This window comes from Acipenser ruthenus, chromosome 55, assembly GCF_902713425.1.
Source record: "Acipenser ruthenus chromosome 55, fAciRut3.2 maternal haplotype, whole genome shotgun sequence".
In the NCBI taxonomy this organism is placed as follows: domain Eukaryota; kingdom Metazoa; phylum Chordata; class Actinopteri; order Acipenseriformes; family Acipenseridae; genus Acipenser; species Acipenser ruthenus.
The window spans coordinates 5,956,630-5,972,664 of record NC_081243.1 but is presented as its reverse complement, the minus strand read 5'-3'; the positions used below and the strand labels follow the sequence as shown (position 1 = coordinate 5,972,664).

General features: G+C 45.0%; 4 non-coding genes across 4 annotated transcripts; 2 read left to right on the top strand and 2 right to left on the bottom strand.

The window, feature by feature from the left end:
* Window positions 1-7,237: 7,237 nt before the first annotated feature.
* On the top strand, window positions 7,238-7,309 carry trnae-uuc (transfer RNA glutamic acid (anticodon UUC)). Its single transcript has one exon. It is a non-coding gene; the product is annotated as a tRNA-Glu (tRNA).
* Window positions 7,310-7,827: 518 nt separating this feature from the next.
* trnag-gcc (transfer RNA glycine (anticodon GCC)) lies at window positions 7,828-7,898 on the top strand. Its single transcript has one exon. It is a non-coding gene; the product is annotated as a tRNA-Gly (tRNA).
* Window positions 7,899-7,972: 74 nt separating this feature from the next.
* trnad-guc (transfer RNA aspartic acid (anticodon GUC)) lies at window positions 7,973-8,044 on the bottom strand. The gene has a single exon. It is a non-coding gene; the product is annotated as a tRNA-Asp (tRNA).
* Window positions 8,045-10,609: 2,565 nt separating this feature from the next.
* On the bottom strand, window positions 10,610-10,683 carry trnan-guu (transfer RNA asparagine (anticodon GUU)). Its single transcript has one exon. It is a non-coding gene; the product is annotated as a tRNA-Asn (tRNA).
* Window positions 10,684-16,035: the final 5,352 nt, after the last annotated feature.

The following is a 16,035-nucleotide window of genomic DNA, read 5'->3' as shown; positions in this document are numbered from 1 at the left end:
AGAAGTAACACGTCAAGACCATCTGCAATTCAGGTACGAATTAAACAGGTGTTGTGCTTATTACAACACATTGTGCGACAGTCATCACATAGTCCCCCCCCCCCCCCAACCGGAGGTACCAGAGGTTTAGCTCCGAAATAGGCTTAAGATTTGCTATATTTACCGTGTCAATCCTTTTAGGCTGGTCAGACCACTGCACTCTATAATTAACAGGACCCAACTTTTTCAAAATGACTACAGGCCCAGACCACTTAGGGGCAAGCTTCGCAGAGAAATGGGTAGCAGCATCAGACAAAGGATGGGTCCTAACCCACACAAGATCACCTTCAGTGAACTGCACTTTTCTATGACGGATGTTATAATGCTTAGCCTGATGGGCCTGTGCCTTTTCTATCTGTTGTTGTACAGTTCGAGTCAATTCATGCTGACGCTCTAACACAGAGTACTGGGTAGAACTGGGAGAAGGGGCTACAGCAATTAACATTTCCAGGGGCCCTTTGAGCAAACGACCCACCGCTAATTCTGCTGGAGACAGTCCAGTGGTTTCTTGGGTGGCAGTGTTAATAGCAAACCTGAACTCAGGCAGCCAGTTGTCCCAACACTGATGATTATCCCCAACATAGGATGCTATCATCGTCTTGATAGTCCGGTTGGCCCTCTCTGTGAGGTTTGCCTGGGGATGATATGCGGTAGTCAGTTTCTGAGTTACCCCCCAGGACTGGCATATTTCTTTCAGTACCTGGCTGGTAAATTGTGGGCCCCTATCAGATACCAGATACCGCAGTGTTCCCCATCGAGTAAAGATTTCCTGTATCAGGATCCGAGCGATGGTTAGAGTTTTACTATTCCGAAGAGGAAATAACTCAACCCACTTGGAATAATAATCGATAACAACTAAGAGAAAGATGTTCCCTTTTTTGCTTCGTGGGAAAGGACCCATCAAATCCACGGCAAGTTTTTCGCCAGGTGCCTTTACTATGGTGGATTGCATCAAACCTGGGGTTTTCTGATTAGTAGGTTTGTATCTCTGACACGTACTACACTCCTTCACATACTTCCAGGTGTCTTTACGTATGTGAGGCCACCAAGCGACTTGCAAGACTCTGCGCAAAGTCTTCATTCGCCCAAGGTGTCCACCCAACGGGTTATCGTGGAAGTAGTGTAAAAAAGATGGTACCAATACAGTAGGAACTACCAATTGAAATTGATAACCATCACGATCAGGAACCCGTCGATACACCAAACCTTGCTGCTGGACAAAACTAATGTGCACTGCCTTTGCCAATGAGGGCGTCTTCTGGTCACCCAGCAACTCGCCAATTGTGGAATCTGTAGATTGGGCAACAGCTATTTCTTCCAGCGAAGCAGGTAAATCAGTACTGTAATTGTTCGTCTTAGCTACACAGGCAGCAACAGTAGCCACTGAGGAAACAGGAGCTCTGGACAACGCATCTGGGACCATATTCATACTGCCCTTCCTGTATAATACAGTGAAGGAAAAAGGCTGGAGCCTCAAAGTCCAACGAGTTAACCGGGAAGAGGTTTTAGGTGAATTAAAAACCCAGGTAAGAGCAGCATGGTCAGTCACTACATGAAATTGGACTCCTTCCAGGTAATGACGCCACTTCTCAATAGCCCAAACAACCGCTAAACATTCCTTTTCAGCGGTAGAATAGTTTTTCTCAGCACTGTTGAGTACCCTGGAAGCATAAGCAATAACATGCTCCTCTTCACCCTCTAGTTGGACGAGCACCGCTCCAAGCCCCACCTCACTAGCATCAGTGCACACGCGAAAAGTCTTGTTTAGATCAGGGTGAGCCAACACTGGTGCATCCTGAAGAGCTTGTTTTAGTTGTTCCAGGCTATTCTGGCAGGCTGCCGACCACTCCCACTTGACATCCTTTTTCTTAAGGTTGTTCAGAGGGGCGGCTATGTCAGCAAACCGGGCGATAAATTTATGATACCACCCTGCCAACCCTAGGAAACGTTGGACTTCCTTCAAGTTGGTTGGAGTGGGATAATCTTGAATAGCCTGTAACTTCTCTGGATTAACAGCAACTCCCTCTTTGGACACTATATGACCCAGAAACTTCAGGGTGGATTTAAAGAAATGACATTTAGGCATGTTCAGGGTTAAATGTGCTTGGTGTAATTTTTGAAACACTCTTTCCAAGTCATATAGATGTTGAGACTCGTTGGAAGAGTAGATGATAATATCATCAATATACACAAAGCAACACTGCCCTCTTAAACTTCCCAACACCTGCTCCATTAAACGCTGGAACGAGGCCGCCGCATTCTTAAGCCCAAAAGGCATCACCCTGAACTGGTATAAACCAAATGGAGTGGAAAACGCAGTTTTATCCTTTGATTTTTCATCCATGGTCACTTGCCAGTATCCAGAGCGAAGATCCAGAGTGGTAAACACCGCAGCTCCATTCAATGATTCCAGAATATCATGGACCTGTGGCATGGGATAAGCATCAAAAGGGGTCTTAAGGTTCAGCCGACGGTAGTCTACACAAAACCGGTAGCTTCCATCTGGTTTTTCTATTAACACCACTGTGGCAGCCCACGATGAAAAAGAAGGTTCCACCACCTCATCCTCCAACATCTGGTGCAAGTGCTTCTGTATTATAGCCTTCTTCATGGGAGATGCACGATAGGCCCTACATCTCACAGGTATCTCATCAACAGTAGAGATGGAATGAGTACACACAGTGGTTTTGCCTAGACGAGAAGTACATACTGAAGGCCAAGCTTCAATAAGCTGTGCTAAACGGGGGTGTTCACTCCATGGAGAAGGTTCTGGACTGCAAGATTCCTTCACTACTGGAATCAAACCAGCAGGGGGCAGACTTTTCACAGGGACAGCCCAATACAAGCTTACCGGAAGAAGCTCAGGTCCACAACGAACAGTCCAGGCATGTCCCCACTTCCTTCAGTAAGAAAGGATAATACTTATAGCCTAACTGTCCCTTGACCCCATATTGTCTTCTCTGTAGGTCAATCTGGGTATCAGTCTTAAACAGAAAATCCAAACCAAGAATCATTGGAAAGGCCAGCTGATGATCTTCCATGATGTATGTATCAAGCATCCATATCTCATTATGAAAATCAAAAGTAAGACAGGTCTTCCCTAGAGCTCGATGCGTTTGACCATCGGCTAAGACAAAAGTTTGGTCTTCACAAGGATAAACAAAGTCAATGATCTTTCTAACTTGTTGCCACAAGTGATTCTTTATAAGAGTAAAAGTACATCCAGTATCGAGTAATGCAGGAAAAGCTGTCCCTCTTACGCCTATCTGCACCACTAACAAAGTCAGCTTTGGAAGACTGGAGGGTGGCTCTTTAATCTGCTGCACATTCTGTATCACATAGACCTCAGCTGGCTTTCTTTGGGTCTTCTTACCTCCTTTGATGTCCAAGGAGGCTTTACTATTCACTTTGGCCCAGTATTCTTTTTGTTCACTCCAGTCCCTCTCAATCATGGTGCCTACACGGACTAAGTCATGTACAGTATGAACAGTGCCACGAAGACAACTGGCTAATTTAGGGTTACTGTTATTCAATATATGGCGTACTATCTCCGCCTCAGAACAATCAGGCTTCCCTTTTAAGCATAAGGCACGATAATCATAAGTAAAGTCCCGTATACTCTCTCCTGGGGTCTGTACTCGAGCTCGCAGCTTGTCCTCCATAGTTGTAAAAAAAATCTGCTGGGAGAAAAGCTTTTAGAAACTCCCTTTTAAACTGTTTCCAGTCTTGTATTCCCCGCTTCTCTGCACTCCACCAACTTTTTGCAGAACCTTTCAATACAGAGGATAAGGTAGCCAATATTTCACTGTCCCGTAGCGGTTGCAAAGCCAAGAACTCATCACAGAGATCAAGATAAGCCATCGGGTCAGAAGTCTCATTTTATCCTCCAAACTCTGGGAATTTAATTTTAATTGCTAGTTTTGGAGGTCTTGTATGACACTCATGTTCCTCCAAAATTACAGAGGCAGGTTTAGATACACGAGTCTGTTGATAAGAAGGGAAAAAGGTTGAATAAGGAGTACTAGATCTACTTTCCAGCCTGCGCAGTGAATCCTGCCACTGTTGGTCACGGCGTCGAAAACACTGCGTCACTGACTGCTCCAGCTGAAAAAGGGCAGATTCAACATAACTCTCAAACCCCTGGAGACGATCATCAATATGCTGCCGCAAAGATTCTTCTCTGTTAATGTTACTATGAAGCGACTGGCTAAAGTTTTGTTCCACTAATTTAACCCGCTCTGAGATTTCATATAACTCCTTCCTTACATCATCCCAGGCTAGATATATTTCCGCCTGAGCTCCCGCAACTGCAGTCTCACCCTCATCAGGACATCGTGTACTCACATATAGTTCACTCAACTGGGAACCCAATTCAAGTACAGGGTCTCTAGGTTTTCTCTTGTTCACAAAATTATCAGTAGGGATATCTGACAATGTATCTGAGAGCTCTGGATCTCTATACTGGCCTGGTTCTGTAGACATTATTACTACACACAATATTGAAAGCTACTTCAAACTCTACCACTAGAGGTCCCTGTTTGGGCGCCAAGTCTGTAACAGACTTCTTAAACTGAATTGCTAAAACACTTTGTTCCAAAGAATTAACAGAAGTTAAAAATCTCTCTTTACAAAAAAGATAAAACAACTCAGTCAGAAATCAGCCACAGCACAAAAAAAGGGAATCCAGGGCAAGTAAAAGATAGAAGCAAAATGTAAGATGTATTACTTATCCAGCCAATAGCAAAACTATACAATTAACCCTCAGGTCTTATGTAAATAGTAATTAATAAGTCTGGCAACCCCTGACAAAAAATAAACAAAATCCACTACAAAGAAAGGTAACTCATATTTTTCTGAGTTAGCTATATAAATATAAGTAACTCAGAAATACTATTTGTATAGGGATATATTAATCAAGGCAATATCACAACCCAAGAGTATATTGACTAAATTGGCAAAGTTTAACAATTATATGCACCCTTTAGATATTAACACCACCGAGAGAAAAACAATCACTTATACAGATTTTAGAGATTTATATCCTTTCACCCAACAATAAGAGTAACTAACAATTACAGGTTAGAGACCCAATAATATAATCCACTCAAGGGATAGCACAGAGAAAAAAAAATAATGTTCAAAAACAAAAAACAAACAAACAGTCTTAATCCAAAGATCCATAAAACTCAAACAAGAGAAAAAAACAACAATGTCCCAAAAAACAAAACAAAAAATGGCCATTCAAAAAATTGTAATCCAATAGCAGCAGAAAAAAGAAAAAAAACAAAACCCCAAAAGGATTGATCTCACCCAATTCTACTGTTCAGGTCCACGGTGATGAAACTTCTTAATAGAGCTGCAATGTTCCTTTTAATCCATACTTGAGAAAAAAGAAACTCGCACCAGCGATTGAAAATAGTGCGTTCAAACCAAAACCAACGCAACGATAGAAAAAAGAACACGACTAGCAAACACGAAAGTATCAAAGCAAAACAAAACATTAAACTTACTATTAAAGAAAAAACAAACGTTAGTAAAGCCGAGTAAAAGATAATGTCCATGAAAAGACTGAATATCTAATCCTAAACAAAGGAAACTACATCTTAAAAATCAATAGACATACTAAAACCCAGACTAACGAAATAGATAAAGAGGTAAATAAACTTAGCCAAAGGTTCCAAAACAACGGCAAGTCCTGAGAGCACCAGCTGAGAACAAAGAACTCTCCAAAATAATTTTCTACCATCTTTTAAATTACCCGGCTACCAGTCAGGAAACGAGACCTGTGTAAAAAAACTATGGCAAGCCAAAAGGGACAGAATTGAAAAAAGCGTAGCAGTAATTCCAAGTGAAAAATTAAGCAAGGCAATCTTAGTCAAATAACTACTGCTAACCACATCATATATATTAGAAGATCTGATCAAATAAAATACTTGACAGATATATATATATATATATATATATATATATATATATATATATATATATATATATATATATATATATATATATATATTAGCAATAGATGGTATTCAAAAATATATTTAATTTGTTAGAATCACAGAATATAGAACATAGAAAGTAAAGAAGTAACACGTCCAGACCATCTGCAATTCACAAATTAAACAGGTGTTGTGCTTATTACAACACATTGTGCGACAGTCGTCACAAGCTGATACCAACTCTTGTCAGCACTCAATACTATTTTAATTTCCATTTTAAATCAGACTAAAATAGTGTTCCTAACACAGATTGCATTTTTGTTGTAAACAGACTAGTTGTTGAAGACACTGAAAATACAATATTAATATTATTGGCAGACCGTCACCCCAAACTGGCAATATCTTGGTAGCACAACAGAGACTTCATATGATACAATGACTGTGCAACAATGAGGTGTTACATTAACAATACAAACTAACTTGAGACAGCCAAGCCGTTAAAGCAGACCTTAAGTTTGTCGTGTGATACAAAAGCAAGTTTTGGCATTTTTGCATTGCCTGCCTCGTCAAACAAGCTCGAGCCACAGCACACAGCGCTGCTGCATCGGGACACAGAGGTGGATTTTAAAGCGACTGAATCAACGAGCTGAGACTACTTTTTGAGAAATTGAAAACATAACTCTCGTCGAAATATTTGCTATTTAGTTAATTAATTTATTTTTTGAATTTGCAATTGGCAGACTACATTGCCGAGACAATCTGAATTGCTCGTATCAAGCTGCGATGGAGCCTATGAGAATCGCTGGCATAAATCAAGGGGAATTAGCTCAAATGGTAGAGCGCTCGCTTAGCATGCGAGAAGTAGCGGGATCGATGCCCACATTCTCCAAATAGTCTTAATGTATCTGTGTATTTAGTCCCAACGCATTATGGAGATAAATACAAAGTGTGGCAATTCTTTGTAAAAGATTCACCCACCCCACATGTGTATTTTAAAGCAGTGTCTCCTATTTTGTAATATTCCCCAGACTGAAAAACTGCAGTGCACCCTCCATCGTATGCCTTCCGAGAAGCACAAACAGATTTTTTCTTAAATATTTTTTACCAATGGAAGAGTTTCTGTTAATTGAGAATAAATATAAATGGCTTGAAGTTTGCTTTAATTTGTAACGTGTTTGTAATGAAATGTGGTTTTTTACCAATCATTGTTCTGTATACTAGCTACTGATGCATGTCCAGGAGGTTGCTCTTCCGCTTCCCGTATGGTCTAGCGGTTAGGATTCCTGGTTTTCACCCAGGCGGCCCGGGTTCGACTCCCGGTATGGGAACGTCTTTGTTATTGTCATTTTGTTACAGAACTGTGGTCATGTGTAATGTGTTTTCATTATAATAATAAAGCTAGTTACTTGAAATGTATATATATATATATATATATATATATATATATACACACACACAGAATGGTGCAATGTATTTGACTCTATTAACATCACCTCACATTTCACTGGTTGCCTACGAGGGCTGTGACGTAAAAGTGAGAGAAAGAGCAGTTTAGACAAATAACATACAACAATCTGACACTCGCTCCCGACGGGGCAGGCAGCATCCTCTCGCTCCCGGGCGTTTAATAGAGCAAAACTCTGTCTTTCCAAAGAATTGTGTGGTTTGGTCTCCGAATGGAGGCGTGGGCTGAGGGCTGATTGCACAATGGTTAAACGAGGACTGCAGTCTTTGTTGAGTCTGCAAAGCTGTTGCTATGACACGCCTTGTAATATGGCATATATTGAAAGGAATTGTCTGCTTGTGTAACACCTAGCCAATAAGGAGTAATTAAAACGTCACGCGAGTATTGGTGGTTTAGTGGTAGAATTCTCGCCTGCCATGCGGGAGGCCCGGGTTCAATTCCCGGCCAATGCAACCTTCTTTTTCATTTTTACTTTATGTATACAATTACAGCAGCACGCACCTGCCTTCAATCAGTAAAAAAAAATCTCCCCGTCGGGGAATTGAACCCCGGTCTCCCGTGTGACAGGCGGGGATACTGACCACTATACTAACGAGGAAGGCACACGCTACCTGCCAATATGGCAACGCATTTAGTTGCAAAGCGTCTAAGTCAAAACTGCCTGCTGAGCTTAATGTCGGATTACGGATCGAAAACAGTATAGTACAAACCAAAACCAAAAAAAACCCGGGACCTCTCGCACCCAAAGCGAGAATCATACCCCTAGACCAACGAGCCAGCTGCCGGTTTTGTCTGGCGACCGACCCGTGATACAGTCTCTGGCAGCAAAATAAGTGCAGCATGACCAGAGTCCCGTTCCGGAATGCTGCTGACACCTCAGAGGAGGGGTGCTTAATACTCGCCAACGCAACCTTCATTATTTTTTGGCATTCTTATAGTGCTGCTATTTTTTTTTTTTTTTAATTCGCAGCACGAAAACTAGGATTCACATGTGTTTCACGTAACACTTTTTCAATTCATTCATCTGGTCACAGTGTTTTACCGCTACAGCAGGACCCGGCAATGCTTTTAATGGAATCGGCATTAAAAGCTGCCAAGTCAGTGGAGAACTGCCCGAGTACTCTCGCTCTCATTTCAGACAAGGGGATTTGAATTGCCTTCTAGCCGCTCTCGCTCACGCCGGGCGCCGTGGCGTGTGTCTGTAATCCCAGCTACAGGGGCAGGTTGAGGCTGGCGGATCGCTTGAGCACGGAAGCTCTGTGCTGCAACTGGCTGTGCCGATCGGGAGTCCGCACTTAGCACGGCATCGACATGGCGTTTCTGGGGGAGCTCGTGAATGCCAGGTCGTCTAAGGAGGGGTGAACCGGCCCAGGTCGGGAACGGAGCAGGTCAAAACCCCCGTGTCGCACCAGTAGTGGGACTGCTCCTGTGAGCGGACGTTGCAGTGCATCCTTTGCAAAACAACGAAACCCAGCCTCCTTTTTTTCAATTTATTTTTTGAAGTACTGTATCACGCGTCGGCCGCCGGATAAAACCGGCAGCTGGCTCGTTGGTCTAAGGGTATGGGGTATATATACAGAATGATGCAAATATAACTGACTCTATTCACATTCCCATCGTGACATCATCTTAAACGCCTTAACTCTCAAATACCAATTTCCACTGCATGCAAACTTCAAGCCATCCTATTGATTTGATCAGGAGCAGTCTAAGAGTGTATTGTCTATTGCGTTGTGGGAGGACGCTTTGACTGAAATGTTGATAATCGTAGGACATTATTATTTGTGCCTGGAAGCTCAAATTGAATGAAATGGACTTTGAAAGTTGTATTAAGTGCCTTGATGAAGGGGGCAAATGAAGAAGTGCAAATCCGGGAACAAGAAGGTTGCAGGAATGGCCTGATGCTGGGAAGCTGGAAATTAACGTGACAGAGCAGAAGGAAGCAAGTTTTCTTCCAGGACAACCTTGTACTTGGCTTGATTCATGCCAAAGCTGCCCGATTCCAGCCTTGCTGAAGCACCCCCAGATCATCACCGATCCTCTACCACATTTCACAGTGGGTGCGAGACACTGTGGCTTGTAGGCCTCTCCAGGTCTCCGTCTAACCATTAGACGACCAGGTGTTGGGAAAAGCTGAAAATTGGACTTATCTGGGGGTGCTTCAGCAAGGCTGGAATCGGGCAGATTTGTCTTTGTGAAGGACGCATGAATCAAGCCAAGTACAAGGTTGTCCTGGAAGAAAACTTGCTTCCTTCTGCTCTGACAATGTTCCCCAACTCTGAGGATTGGTTTTTCCAGCAGGACAGTGCTCCATGCCACACAGCCAGGTCAATCAAGGTGTGGATGGAGGACCACCAGATCAAGACCCTGTCATGGGCAGCCCAATCTCCAGACCTGAACCCCATTGAAAACCTCTGGAATGTGATCAAGAGGAAGATGGATGGTCACAAGCTATCAAACAAAGCCGAGCTGCTTGAATTTTTGCGCCAGGAGTGGCATAAAGCCACCCAACATCAATGTGAAAGACTGGTGGAGAGCATGCCAAGACGCATGAAAGCTGTACTTGAAAATCAGGGTTATTCCACCAAGTATTGATTTCTGAACTCTTCCTAAGTTAAAACATTAGTATTGTGTTTTTTAAAAATGAATATGAACTTATTTTCTTTGCATTATTCGAGGTCTGACAACACTGCATCTTTTTTGTTATTTTGACCAGTTGTCATTTTCTGCAAATAAATGCTCTAAATGACAATATTTTTATTTGGAATTTGGGAGAAATGTTGTAAGTAGTTTATAGAATAAAACAAAAATGTTCATTTTACCCAAACACATACCTATAAGTAGTAAAACCAGAGAAACTGATAATTATGCAGTGGTCTCTTAATTTTTTCCAGAGCTGTATATGCATCAGCACTGTGCTGTGGCTCGAGCTTCTTTGACGAGGCAGGCAATGCAAAAATGCCAAAACTTGCTTTTGCATTGTAGAACCTATTTAATTTAAATGCACGCTATGCCTTTAAGAACACAAGTGCCAATTGAGAACATACCGGCAGCTTGTTAAGTGTTAATTGTCTCCCCTTTGTACCAAACATATTTAAACCAAAGGAAATAGTAATGTATTACAGTGCCATTTTCTAATGTGATTAAGAAATGCAAAAAGCACCGTCCCTGGATGGGCTTGAACCACCGACCTTTCGGTTAACAGCCGAACACGCTAACCGATTGCGCCACAGAGACCAAACTGTTAAACTGCCAGAGCATACAGGAGATACTGCACAACGTGATCGAGGCAGCAGAAACATAAACTAATGTTAACAGAAAAGAAATATAAAAAGAGAATTTCGACAAAAGCTGCCGGGAAGCACTGCCGCTGCTGATTGCTTGTTTCTACGCGCTTTGAAAAGGGAGTCTCGTCTTCCAGAATATCACTTACAATGTGGGCCATCAAAAATAAAAAATAAAGTTTCTAAAGAAGATGATTTCAGCAAGCTAAAACACCACACGAACACTTGTCATGTGACACTTTCTATATTGGCTTGCTAGCTTGCAATTGGCTGCTGGTCCGCGGCGGTGCGGCACTCAGCGCTGGTTTATCATGTTACAGGTGTTATACACTGAGCGCTGGTTTATCATGTTACAGGTGTTACACACCAGCGCCAGTAGGCACTGAGCGCTTTTCACCTCCAGCGACAGTGTGTCACTGACGCTGGCATGCGTATCGGGTGCATAATGACGTTTTTATTAATGCCACTTTCTTACGGACAGTAGTCAGGGTGATGATACAAGACCAGAGCCAATAAACCTGTTATTTTCTTGTCCTTTCACTACCATATTCTATTGTGCTTGTTCAGAATACGCGTGAATCCTGAAAACATCTTGTTAATATTTAAACAAAGCCAGCAGCCACTTTATTGATCACTCTGTGGATTAACCGCTATTGGAATACAGATGCTTGTGTTAAAGATGTTAATAGACTTTCAATGTACACGTTTTAGAGCTAAGCGTTTGTTGAGGCAGTTCAAGCGCTGCACTTTCAGGCATCCAGTTCCAGTGTTTGCCTTTTGGACTTACTCTGGAAGGAATACAAAAAAAAAAAACATTTGTTGAGAACCGCATTTGGGAGAAAACTTAACAGTTTCGAAACGCATTAGTAAAGGCATCGGATTCTATTATGGTGTTTCCGAGCTGTTGAACGTTTCGCTTGTTAGGGCGGGCGAGTCTGTTACAAAGAATTGCCACACTGTATGTATCTCCATAATGCGTTGGGACATTAAAACTACTTGGAGAATGCGGGCATCGATCCTGCTACTTCTCACATGCTAAGCGAGCGCTCGGAAAGATTGTTTCAAAGAAATCAACAGCTGATACCAACTCTTGTCAGCACTCAATACTATTTTAGTTTCCATTTTAAATCAGACTAAAATAGTGTTCCTAACACAGATTGCATTTTTGTTGTAAACAGACTAGTTGTTGAAGACACTGAAAATGCAATATTAATGTTATTGGCAGACCGTCGCCGCCAACTGGCAATATCTTGGTAGCACAACAGAGACTTCATATGATACAATGACTGTGCAATAATGAGGTGTTACATTAACAATACAAACTAACTTGAGACAGCCAAGCCGTTAAAGCAGACCTTAAGTTTGTCGTGTGATACAAAAGCAAGTTTTGGCATTTTTGCATTGCCTGCCTCGTCAAACAAGCTCGAGCCACAGCACACAGCGCTGCTGCATCGGGACACAGAGGTGGACTTTAAAGCGACTGAATCAACGAGCTGAGACTACTTTTTGAAGAAATTGAAAACATACCTCTCGTCGAAATATTTGCTATTTAGTTAATTAATTTATTTTTTGAATTTGCAATTGGCAGACTACATTGCCGAGACAATCTGAATTGCTCGTATCAAGCTGCGATGGAGCCTATGAGAATCGCTGGCATAAATCAAGGGGAATTAGCTCAAATGGTAGAGCGCTCGCTTAGCATGCGAGAAGTAGCGGGATCGATGCCCGCATTCTCCAAATAGTTTTAATGTATCTGTGTATTTAGTCCCAACGCATTATGGAGATAAATACAAAGTGTGGCAATTCTTTGTAACAGATTCGCCCGCCCTACATGTGTATTTTAAAGCAGTGTCTCCTAATTTGTAATATTCCCCAGACTGAAAAACTGCAGTGCGCCCTCCATCGTATGTATTCCGAGAAGCACAAACGGATTTTTTTAATTTATATTTTTTAGCAATGGAAGAGTTTCTGTTAATTGAGAATAAATATAAATGGCTTGAAGTTTGCTTTAATTTGTAACGTGTTTGTAATGAAATCGATAGGTTGCGGATGCAACCCCGGTTCCCTGAAAGAGAAAATAACGATCAAGGTATGGGACATTGCCGTCAGGCAGTAGGGATTGGCTGAGCTTTATGTCAAAGATGCCGATAGTCACTTCCTCTTTTGCCCTTCAGGCCATGAAGGCCTCCAGAGCGACCTCGCGGCTTGATGGTTATTTTCTCTTTCAGGGAACCGGGGTTGCATCCGCAACCTATCGTTCCCTTTCAAGTCGAAAATAACCATCAAGGTATGGGAACAGTGTACCCAAGCCGTCGCGAGGGAGGATTCTCGGCAGTAGGACAGACTTACGTCATAACGCAACTGCGTAGGCAGTACATCTACACATATGCGGAGCTGCGCCTCAGCGTCTATGCTCGCAATGACACCTGTCTCAAGGTGGAATAGTCACACCATATTGTCACCTACTCTAGACGTCTGCAACCTGAGGCGTCATAGAGTGCAACACAGATGCTCCAAATGACGGAGCAGAGGATTCCAGTACATTTAGCCTGTAAAACCTCATGAAAGTATGCGGCGTAGCCCAACTGGCTGCCACGCAAATATCAGACACCGGCACCCCTCGAAAGAGGGCCCAGGATGTCGCCATACCCCTGGCAAGCCGAAATAGCGGCCAAATACACTTTAAGTGTAGAGGGAGACTTACCCTCGTCCAACAGCTTCTGCAGAAACTGTAATATCACTGCCATCGGGCAGGAGACCGGGTCATGGCCCTCAGCCAGACACCACCTCTGAAATAAGTTCCACTTATACATATATTGCGACCGAGTAGAGGGCGCTCTCGCACTCTGAATAGTGGATATAACCGCCGTCGAAAGCCCTAAGGCTGACAGGCGCTCCCGCTCAGGGGCCAAGCCCATAGCTGCATGAGCTTGGGGTTCGGATGCCATAGCCCTCCTTGGGCTTGGGACAACAGGTCCGCTCGCAGAGGGAGCTCCCTCGGGCGACCGTGCAACAACTGCACTAGACTCGGGAACCATATCCTCCGAGGCCACCGAGGAGCGATCAGAATCACTGTCGCTTGCTCTACCCTGACCTTCTCCAAGAAGGCGGGGAGCATCGAAATCGGTGGAAATGCGTACAGGAGCCCTGGCGGCCATTCGTGAGCCAGTGCATCGACTCCTAGGGGGCTGTCGAGGTCCTTCACCGAGAACCATAGGGGGCAGTGCGTGGTCTCTCGCAAAGCGAAGAGATCGACTTGCGCTGTGCCGAACCAGTCCCAAATGCGCTCTACCACCCGAGGGTGAAGACGCCATTCGCCCGCAAGAGGACCTCCTCTGGACAGGAGATCTGCTGCGTAATTGACTCTGCCCGGCAGATGAACTGCACGCAGAGAGGCTAACCGCGGTTGAGCCCAGAGCAACAGCCGCGTTACCATCCGGTGAAGACCTGGGGACTGTAATCCGCCCTGGCGATTGATATACGCCACTACTGTGGTGTTGTCTGACCGCACTAACAAGTGCTTGTCTAGAAGCACTGGCAAGAAGTGCCGAAGGGCGAGGTCCACTGCTCTGAGTTCCAGAGCGTTGATGTGGGCTGACCTCCAGGGTCCTGACCACACTCCACGGGTCCCTGTCCCGTTCCAGACTGCTCCCCAACCTTGGTTGGAAGCGTCGGTTGTGATAACTTCCCTTCGGAAGATGGGACCCAAGCGCACGCCCTGGCGGATGTTCGACTGAACTTTCCACCAGCGTAATGCTTCCCAGCAGGTTCGGGATACCCTCAGCCTGCGGTGCTTGTCTCTCCGCGGGTGCAACGCGAAGGCATTGAACCAGGCCTGCAGAGGTCTCTGGTGTAGTAAGCCCAAAGGAAGGGCTTGCGAGGCGGCAGCCATCAACCCCAGCATGCGCTGACAAAGCTCCATGCTGACTGTTTCTCTCAACCTGAATAGGGAGAGACACTGCTCTAATGAGGCAACTCTTTGTGTCAATAGGGTCGCTTCCATGGACACTGAGTCCAGATGCAGACCCAAAAACTCGGTCTGTTGGCTGGGCACGAGGCGGCTCTTGTCTGGATTGACCTTCAGACCTAGCCGCTGAAGATGGTCTGTAACCATCACTGTGTGCTGTGCCAACTGCTCCTTTGACTGCGCGCAGACGAGCCAGTCGTCCAGATAGTTCAGCAGTCGAACGCCTTGAACCCGCAAGGGGGCTAAAATGGCGTCCATACACTTCGAAAAGGTTCGAGGAGCTAGAGACAGGCCGAATGGCAGGACACAAAACTCGTAGACCCTGCTCTGAAATGCAAAACGTAGGTACTTCCTGTGACCCGGACAGATGGGAACGTGAAAGTACGCATCTGTGAGGTCTACGGTGGTAAACCAGTCGCCCTGCCGGACAGACTGGACAATGTGCCTGTGCGTAAGCATCTTGAACGACAACACCCGTAGGTATTTGTTCAGTACACGCAGGTCTAGAATAGGGCGGAGCCCGCCGTCCTTCTTTGGCACAAGGAAGTATTTGGAGTAGAACCCCTGGTCGGTCAGAGCAGGGTCTACTAGTTGAATGGCACGCTTCTTGAGCAATGCCTGTATTTCTGCATTTAGAGCTGAGGACTGAACGGAGTCCTTCACTGCAGTTACCACCACTCCCCTGAAGGGGGGGGGGGTTTAACCGGAATTGAAGGGTGTACCCGGTGAGTATAGTTTTGCGCACCCAAATGTCGTTGGTGCATTGTTGCCAGAACAGGAGCTGTGGAACAGTGTAGGGGTGGGTTAACGGCTGCCGGGGTTTCTCAGGGCTGCTTAGGATGCGCTCGCTCACGAGGGGCCTGACCAGAGCCACGAGGGCGTGGTCTGCTACCTCCTCTGGGGCGCCACCCTCTGCGCTGCGGTCTTGCAAACGCGGGTTGGCTGCGTGCTGCAACCCCCGAAGGGGCGGCTTTACTGCCCTGTGGGTGCGCCTGCTGCTGCGGCGGCGCCCTGCGACATTGGCGCTCCTGCGGCCGCCTTGGCTGGAAAGGCTTGCTTGGCCACATCTTAGCCAACTGCTGCGATGCCTCACGCGCCTTGACGGAGTGTTGCAGCATCTCCTCCACCGCTGGGCCAAACGTGTGCCCCGGGGATATAGGAGCATCTAACAACGGGGCCTTATCAGGCTCCTGTACCCTGGCCTGTGAGAGCCATAGCTGCCTCCTTGCTACTACGAGGGAAGCAATGCTCCTGCCCTGTGCTCGCGCATTTAGCTGAGCCAGCCTGACCAAAAGCTGTGCAACTGCACCCAGCTCGGTTCTGAGCCCGACAGATGGG